Source organism: Atractosteus spatula, chromosome 11 (genome assembly GCF_055471065.1).
Source record: "Atractosteus spatula isolate fAtrSpa1 chromosome 11, fAtrSpa1.hap1, whole genome shotgun sequence".
Taxonomy (NCBI): domain Eukaryota; kingdom Metazoa; phylum Chordata; class Actinopteri; order Semionotiformes; family Lepisosteidae; genus Atractosteus; species Atractosteus spatula.
In genome coordinates, this window is record NC_142716.1 from 5,613,527 (window position 1) to 5,623,952 (window position 10,426).

The following is a 10,426-nucleotide window of genomic DNA, read 5'->3' on the forward strand; positions in this document are numbered from 1 at the left end:
CATGTGACATTTTCAAGTGCTGTTTAGTCTGTTTTCAGGCTAATATCTGATTGTGTGAGTTAATTTTTTTATTATGTGTTGCTTTCATATAAGTATACTTTATTTAAAAAATGTTGATTTTGACTTTCATTGAAAGAAAGCAAATTCGGCGAATTTGTGACTTACAGCCTTTGCATTTCAAAATCTTTGATGGGGTTCCCAAGAAATCAAATAACAGGCAGCAATCCAACATTGAAATATTATTTTAGGCATAAATTAGGTTGCGTTCTTAGAATACAAAGTTAAAAAGCCAATGCCTTCTGAATTACATCTTAATGTATAGTATATGCTTTGTGGGAGAGCCTGCAATCAACATTAGGTTGCATACCACCCCTTTATGGCCTAGGTACTAGATTAGCATCGATCTTTTCTGTTATTTAAGGTCAGAGCAGAGTCCTTGGAGAGTTTGGACTTTGTTGTGTTTTCCACTCTCTGTTTGCGGAGTTTGGCTAATTTAATTTTAGTGCTGCAAGTAGGAGGATGAAAACCTTAGCGCAAAAACAAAAGGTTCTTGTTAATTTACCTTGAAAAGGCACGTCGCCGAATCTCACCTTCATTAGGGAAAGTTTGAAGGGCTGCTGTGAAACAGCATGGTGTGATCCTACAGATTGGGACTAGCAGGTTGAGTGATCCCGCTGTTTTAAGGATGGATGTGCTTAAAGAAACAATTTATGTATTTATGCAGGTTATGTGAACAGTGTTTCTCAAGGAAACTTTTGAGGTGGTAATTTCCTGAAGCAGACTTTCAAAACAATCTGAATAAACTATACTCTGTGATTTATTTAGATTTTTACTTGTCTGAGGAAAATGCAATAGTCAGTGGAAAGAAAAAAAAGGACTGCCTATGAATCTGAATCACTTTTCTTCATATGGTATGAATAAAGTATCTTTATATATTGGATTTTCTTATTTTCTGTTAAAAGCAATGTCTGTCATTTTTGCATGATGAAGATGTACAGTCCTGTGGAGTCAAAGACCAACAGACCCTGTAGACCATCCTAAAATCTATTAGGAAACCATCCTAAGTTTCTATTGACAGGCATCAATCTGCTTTTGACCACTTAAGCGAGTGATTCAGTATGTGCAAATGTGTAAGATTTGAAGGTATCATTAGAGAAACTACTGTGACTAACAGTACATGTATGCTGCTCCTGTAACACCCGGCTAATCATCCTTCTGCATTTGATGTTCCAGAGTGAAAGAGCCCCTGTGAATTGTTCTGTCCATGTCAAAAGTTCAACAATGAACCAGTGCAACACACAAGTTTCCATGGTCAGACTGCACATTCTTCTAATTATACACTTTGCAATCTAAATTTCCTTAAATAATGTTACTTCACACAGATTGCTCAGATTGATACTATGGCATTACAGAGGGTTCCGGGGCACTATCAGTGTGAAATGTGAAATGTGGTGCATGTTATTCCATCCAATGCTGTCCCTGCAAATCCCAGAAATTGCACACTTAATAGATTTTCATATTCTGTGTCTTACAAAAGGTTTAGAAGATGCCTGATAAACTGGTAAGACAGAAAACATCAAAGCCAGAGGTAACATGCTCATAACAGCCTGCACTATTCATCACCAATCCGGGTCTCTTTCAGTACTTCTGTCTCTACATTATACCTGCTTTCAAAAGAAAAATGAAGCTTTGCCTTTTATCACTGATTCCAGGCTGCCATATAATGTCTTTCCATGTCTGGGGCATACTTCATTCTCCACATCTTCACTATAAAGTTGTACATGTTCAGCATCTCCTGGGGGTGCTGATTGCACTTGCCTTTGATTTTTCTTTTAACAGCTCCAACTAATCACGTAGCAAAATGTGGTCAGACTGTACTGTAATAGTGAGTTTTCTACTTTAAAAGGAGAGGAACTCAAAACAAACAGCACAATTACTTTTATGATATCAAAGCTACTGCTTATACTCTATAAAACTTGAATATGCTAAAGCTTCAAATGACAATTCCTTGAATGCAACTGAGTGACAACATCACAGAAATGGATTTATTGATAAAAAATGAAAAAAAAAACTTTTCTTTGCAAAGTTGGGAACTGATAAGGAAGATAAATTATACTAAGATAAAACTGGATACGGACAAGAAAAACAAGAATACCAGCAAGAACACTTCTGTATATGTGAATATCAAACACAATATCACTTGAGCTTAATACCACTTGACGGAAATCGTAGTAAAGTGACTGAAGGTTAAATATTTTCATTTTTCCTCTCATGTTTTTATTATTATTTACATGTTTAATGTAATTTAAATAGAATGAACAGGATTGAAATATATGTAGCTTGAAAAGCTAAATTAATGATTATACTACCAAACATTAGTATTCCAAATCCAGTTCTTCAATTCACAAAACCAGCCATTATTACGAAGTTTTAGTGTACCTGACCTGCAAAGATGGTGCATTGCTTTTATTTTCCATTACGTCTGATTCATGTTGAAAGTAAATGGACTTGCCTTAGATTCAGACTGATGTGTCCCTAAGTACAACATGAGGCCTAAGGATCTTCAGTTTGATACATAATGGTGTCATCAAGCAGTGTGAAATCCTATTGAAGAAAATAGCACCTTAGGATAACCTGATAATCAACATTTACTCCTTGCCAGATTAAGAAAGTCTGTCTACATATCACATTTTAAAACCTTTAGAGAACACTGCCTGAGCAAACCAATAATCAAAATAAGGTTACTTGCAAGGCACACAGTGGAGATATATTTTATTAGTGAGACAAAGTCATTTTTCATGTGAAACTATTGAGTGATGTATTTTATTACCCATTCTTGGATATTAATGTGTTATGTGCTACCACCCAGATAGGTACAGTATATGTACTGGGGTCTGAATGTTTCCCTAAGGGGTGTAGCACTTAGGGTGTAGCACCAATCTGTGTTTCTATGACATCAATAGGATTAGGAAAAATAACTATGGAACAGTGATTGATAAGTGAGGGTATCATGGGTTTATTTTGTAGGTTTTTTATTTACAATCTAGGGAGCCAATTTCCAAGTTGGTGGGATAAGAAAGTTTACATAGCAAATCACAGAAACTGGATACAGTAGTTTCATTTCCAAAGTTCTCCCTGTTGCATTTTAAAATTACAATAATTAATTAGTAAACAAAGGAGATAACTTAATATGGATTTGTTCGTTTCCAGCCTAGGTAGCTTTTTTCTTTAGAAATCAGTGATAAATCTTTTGACAGTCTGGATTAGATGTACATATACCGACAATGCTTTATTGCTGGTCATGGCTGGAGTTTGTCTTTGAGATGTAACTAAAGCTAAAGACGTTTACTGTGTACTTTGAACAGTGAAGATTGTTGTCCAGATTGAGATTTTGAATCCATCACTATGAAATAAATGTAATGCTATTTAATTGGTACATTTGCTGTAACACCCTCTCTGATACAGTACTCTAAGTCTCTTAGAAATTTAAGATAATGTTGTATTTAAAATAAACATCCAATGACAGCAATGCAAGGCATTGAATTAAATCTAAATATAGGATGTGATGGGCACTTTCATGCAGATAACAAACTTCAATTACAACTGGATTAACAAAAGCAATAATAGCACAAACATTCTCAAAATGTAGTGGCCTGGAATTAAGAGACATACGAACATGATCGTTCTTTGAAATAAGCTAGCAGGTGCTCAGCATCACGGCAGACTGAAGCCTCATGCAGCTTGTGAATTGTATTCATAAACATTAGTCTGTCAGAGAAGACATTTTGGGAAAAATAACAGCTGGTTTTATTTACAAGACTAAAACATTACAATTTGTTGGCATTAACAATGAATCATTCCTTACTCATTCTTGGCCTTTTTTTGTTTAGGTCAAAAGAGTTGTTAATGCATTAAGTTGGAGATGTAGGGCAGATGACTACACTGACTTTATTTAGATAAAGCCATGAGCTGTATGACTGACCAGCCAAATGCTTTTTATATTTAAGTCAGTGAGGCTCTCATCACTTGTGCTTCAACACTGAGGAAGCAGCCTCACTCCCTTTTAATACAGAATCCAGCCTCCACTAATGGTCAGGTGCCTTGTCACTGACATACAGTAGTATGAGACCCTTATAATACTGAGACTCATTCTGGAGAGACTTAGCCATGCCCTCAGGTATCTGTTCCCTTCCTCTTCTTGTGATGGGAGGGTCTGCTCTGTGCCATTTCTGAAGCTGAGACTGAGCTAACTTTCTCAAAGGGTAGAGGAACTTGAGTTTGGGATTGAGATTCCCAAGGTTGGTGTCCACTTGCAGCCAACAAGAGAGTAATGCATTTCTGTCTAGACTGTGCTTCAGCCTGATCCCTCGGTGATTTCATTTATTTCTTTGGAAAGTCATAGTGCATATTAATTCTAAAGTGCTCTATGCCCTTTATTAACCAGTATTAAGCTTGATGTTTGAATCCATAATGTTTCTTTTCATGAATGGCATTAAATCCATCCTTTGAAAGCGAGTGGACTGTTACGGACAGGGTCCGTAGTCCGTGTCGGGTTTTGTAGTAGACCCTATGTGATGCGGTAAAATCTGGAGGAAACAAGAGGCGTACTATTGGAACACACAGGGGTTTAATGGTGCACAGAGTAATAGTGACAGTCCGTGAGACAGTGAGCCGGGGAGACAAAGAGTGGCGTCCAAATCCGAGCAGGTCAGAAGGAGGGTCAGGGCACAGTCCAAGAGTCCATTAACAAAAGATCCATCCAGAGACATGACAAGGTTAAAAGCCCCGGCAATGGGGGAAACACGAACAGACAACCAACATGGAGATCCTGGGATAACGGGGCGAGGTCCTCCAGATCCCGGGCTCAGAACATGGGAGGTGTGGGGGGTGAGGCCTATGCTCTCAGAAGATGGAGGTAGGGTATCCTGGTGCTAGGCGGACTTCCGTACCCTAATGTTGAGCCCTGAGCCCTGAAGGAGCTAAGAATAAATAGGGGGAGACACAACAAGGCACTCCTGGAACACATAAACGATCACAGGGAACTATTGTCAACCGTAACATGGACATGCTGAGTCTAAGAATAAAATAGTTTTGTGTCTCTTTTAACCCTTCCAAATTATGACTTTTGAGAGAAAATCTAATTCTGTAATGTAAAGCAAAACTTTCTTTAAATCATGGCAGTACGTAATCCATGGAATAACCATTCCCAAAGTCATTTCTCAAAACCCATATCCAGTATATATCATTTGCAAATCTGTGAAAAATTTTTTTTTCACATTTTGTCTCAAGCACCCTTCCTCCAGCTCATCTTTGCAGCTGCCCCTTGGTCACTGCTCACTCTGCATGCAGGTCCCAGCTTCCTCAGCCAAGTGTATTAAGCCAGATGTATTTACACAGTACCTAAATACTCAATAACCATTCTCAAATACAGTACATCTAATTCTTGTTATTCATCATGAAATTAGTATGACCTTTATTCCAGATGTTCTTTGAAGATTAAAATGTTCTTGCTCGTTATTACTTCATAGAAGTTTCTCAAGCAGATTATGTACTCTAATATAGGTGTCTGAGAAATGACAGACTAATGTGATATTACTTTCATGCTGCAGATATTAGATTTTATACCAGTTTTATTTGCTAGTTATTCTTATACTGTATAACCCTTTAAATATAGAGTTCCTGTGGAAAATTGTATCTAAGATGAAATGTTAGTTAGCAACTGATACCCCATTTTGTTAAGAAAAGGGTATCAACTGTTGAATGTACAGGTTTTCAGTAAATTGGTTTTATGCTGTGCTTTGTAATGAATGATTGATCCATAGCCTGAACAGCAGGCGATGCTCAAAAGAACAGTTTATTACTCTTAGAAGGAGATGAAAATATCAGTAGGATGAAAATGCATATTCTTAAAGCATTCTTGGATGAAGCTTGGCAACTCTAAAGTGCATTGATCTATTGGACATCATATAGTATGCAATGCAGAAGAGTGTATTGTAATCTTTTAGATATCCCACAACAATATTGTTTTTACAGCACAATATTTGAAGATGTTGCAAAAAAAATGAATACAATTTAATATCATGTTAGCAAAGATAGCACAATAAAAAAAAGATAAAGAACAAACTTTCATTGCCTTGTCTGTTTTCAGCAGTCTGCAATTATGCACTATTCTTTTAATCTGACTGAAATGTATGAAAGAAATCCAGACATGAGCCATATTTTTTTTTGCTGTTGTTTATTGTCAGATCAAAGTAAATAAAAAGTTAAATATAATAAACAATAATAGGTTATTCAAAGTACTTTACATACCCAGCTGCAATTAGCTTAGAAAGGGACATGAAACTAAATGAGAATGAACACAAAAATTAATGTCTTTGCAAAACAGTTGCATTTATCACTATTATTTCCTCAGAGCTGTCTTCGTATAGACCCATCTCGTTTTATGGCTGCATGAGTCCAGTTTTCTTTTTAAAAGCACCTTTTAATTTTCTTTGATTGACCTTAAAAATTACAAATGAAAGCAGCAGAATTTCAGTTAAATAAAATGTTCCAAGGGTTTTTGATGTTGCTTCTTTCTTGTGGGTGGGCTTTTTTGTGCACTGTTCTTTATTTCAATGATGCACTGATACCGTTGAACTGAAAGGGAACCGATGATAGACCTGATGAAGGGCAAAAAAACAGATTTAAAAGAAATAATGTAAAAGGATAGATGAGCATCGCTCTTTGTGTGATGCTTAAAACTACGAAATACATGTTCACTAAAATGTGGTCCCTGAGTAAATTTGCAATGTTTTATACTGTACGTTATTTTCAAGTTTTCAAGAAAAAAAATCCATCTTACAAATAACACTTTTCGATACAGTATGTGAAGAGAGACATTCACATGTGTGTCACATTGGGTCATTTACTTTGTGCCAAAATGTGGAACCGAAATGTTTCCCTTTTAAAATAAGTACTATACTTTATTTCTACCTGCTTTTCTTTGACCTTTTCTTTTAGAAAAATAAACCAGATTTGAAAACAAAAATACATTTGGCTGTAACTCATTGCAGTCATTCACAAAGTAAATTATCTTAAAAAAATGATCAATTTAGCGTATTTTATTACAAGGAAAGTAAAGACTGGAAACCAATAACATTTTATTTTTCAGAATGCTCCCTGAGCTTAAAGTACTGTATGTGGAGAGAATAATTACTTTAATAGGCCCACCATGAAGGATTAAGCAAAAGAACCACATTGCTTGCAGTGTACTGTGACTTTGCACAATATTAATGCCACTTGAAAAAGCTGCACTATGGAATAGATAACCTCTATTAGAACAGTTTAACATTATTGGAATTATCGCTAAACTTATTCGAAAAATAACAAAATCAAAACAAAAACAAGATTAAAATGAACCTTTTCTTTCAGTTTTCACTGTTTCAATTTAATGAATGTGAGAACGTCTTCTGACCGTCTGAATAGTATCCCTATACATTTTGTTCATACTGTACTGTACTAATGCTTTGGTTTACTGCATATGAAACACAGGTTGGGGAAAAAGAGGTTACGCCCTTTCTAAACACAATTGACTAAGCCTACAGGAAGAGCCTGGGTTTCAGCGGTGGAAATGCGCTTTAGTTACATATTAGGCCTTTGTTGCTGTTGTGCAATTTATCAAATGTCAAGGTCAGGAGACAAAAAAAGAAGACTAATGACTTTTTCACACTAGTGCACGCGAGACAAGTGGAGCCCAAGCCTAAAGGTACAGCTAAATTCACACTGGCTGTTTTTTTTTCCAAGGCAGCATTAAGATGAGCTGATTGGCAACTGTCAGTTGTAAATTCGGGGCTCAAAAGAGTCACAATTATAACTCATTTCAAAAAGGAAGAAAAAAACATCTTAAGTATTGCATTGTAAGTATTACATTATTTAATGCTTCCTTTTTCATCAGTAGTTTATATTTCCCGTAGTATGAATGCATCTTTTTTTAGATGCTGGTCATTTAAAATAACGTTGGCCATTCCTTTCAATCTTAGCAGATATGCGCAAAACGTCATGTTTGATAACGTGGAAATTAGTGTGCTGCGCAGAAATTATATTTTTAATTCACACTGAACAATCACATTCTACAGAGTACCCACAATCGTCTTCACTTCAGTTTTCAAGATTTCAGTAGTGTAAAAATAGTTCCGTGCAACAGAAGTGTGCTGTGCTAACACATTCTATCATTAATTAATATCTGACTGTCAACAAATTTCTTTACTAACGCCTGGTGAATTCTTTGTAGCTTTTGGGTCTGATTTTCTGCTGCTTGCATTTAACTTTAAATTAGCCTCAGGTAATTAATCTCTAATTGCAGTAAAATGAAAGCTAATAAAATTAAATGGATTTTCAGGGTAATTAAAATAATTATTAGACTTTCTTTTCTCAGACCTTTAGATATGTTACTTTGGCTTTGCCTAATCCTTAAAGTAGGATGATAAATTAAGATTTTGAACAAAACTGAAAGAAATAGATGCTTTGAAAACATGCCAGTATGTTTCACGTTAAGTCTCCGGTTGTGAGAGAGCTACAGTATAGTATAAAAACAAGTAATCACCTACAGTACACAGAGAAATCTTTTGTAGCAATCCTGGAATTAAATGGAATACAGAAAGATGATTTAATCAATTTCAATAAAATAGTAGATGTCAAAATATCAGGTAAAGAAATGATCTAGGATAGCAAGTACAGTACAAGAATACTGCAGCCAGATGTCCTCATTTATTTGGAACCAGCTTCATTACTTTTAACGTTCCAGAACATGAGAGATTAAATCAAGTCTCCTTGAAATTATTTTGTACATCTCACTTTCTCTCATACGCAGAAATGCAAATATATCTTTTATTGTTAAAACATCACGCAACAGCAGATTGACTGTAATTAATTGGAGGTGGAAACATGAGACTCTTGAGGATGCACCCAGGAGAATGATAGAGAAGAAATAACACATAGTGTACAGATGCTATTGTTTCCTTTTTAAACATTTTTAACAATGTGGGAGTGAGTGAAAGGAACAGTTGACAATATTTACTCTTGCATGTCTGGATTTTATGCCTTTTAATTCAGCTGAATTATTTTACCAGTGAGCACATTTATTGGCTTAATCAACCAAGATTAATCCTGTCTTTATTGATCGGAGAGTCTTTACAAGCCTGAAAGACTGAATGCCCTAATTAGTGAGAAGGTTGATTGGACACAGGCGATGAGGTGATTTGTCCTGATCAATGTCATGTCTGGTGGCAATCAAGAATGAAAAATAGAGAAAGGAACCATTGTTTAAGAGCACAAAACCATGCAATGTTTGATCGGGACATCAGAACGCTTTCTTCAGTGAAGAACCTAGGTTGTGTGTAGACTATCCTGATGAATATCAGCAGGCGGGCTGCAGACGTGCAGAACAACACACTAACTATAGCGCAGAGCAGACCAATTGACAGTCTGGTCCAAAGGTGATGATCTTGCCACAACAGAATTCCAGTAGTTGTGACTGGTGGCAACCTGACTGCTCTGTGTTACATTGGTGAAGTCCTGGGACCTCATCCACTGTCCTGTTTGCAGGTTCATTCTTCCTCATGTTTGTGTACAGTAGCTGTGTGAAAATATAACAGATATGCCATGTCTTGAACCCCTCTGAACTGGGATAAGCATTGAGGGCTCAGACACTCGTGAATAACCCAGGCTCTTCAAGGGGAATGGGACAGATTCCCATAAGACAGCATCTGCAAGCCGATGTGCAGCTAGGTTAACAACCAACATTGATTTGACAAAGTTTGGTTAAACATCACAACGTCTACGTATTAGGTATTAGTGTAACCTGAACATACTGACAGAGTGGCAAACACCTACCTGTAATTACATAAAAGCTGTAAAAAGTCTTGTTCACTTTAATGAGCTTACAAATGAATAATAAAGGTATACCGGATGGTTGAAGTACAGCTTTCCATTAAAATATGAATACTGTATGAATAAAATTCACATAATTAAGCAGGGACACACCGCCTTACTGTAGTTCCTGCAAGATTTCCACTGAATAGAAAATGCTATTTCTATTGGTGAAAGATAACTTTTAATTGCTTTAATAATAGGGAGATAAAGGGCAGTGAAGCTTTCTGTGTGTATTTATTCTGTATGTGATGTGCTTCTTAAATGAGGTTGAGGACGAAATATAAACTCTTCAGAGAATTATCCCCTCAGTGCATTTTCCATGAAATAAGAATACCAATTATATGAATACAGGAAATAGTTGATTTTGTTTGTTTGTGTTAATAAAAAATTGAGTACCAATAGTAATATTACATGATTTTGAAATTCATTTCATTTAACTATATTTGTGTGTTTTTATTTGTTTAGAGTGTTTTAAGCCTCACACACATGTTTATTGATTCTGGCTAAAAATACAATA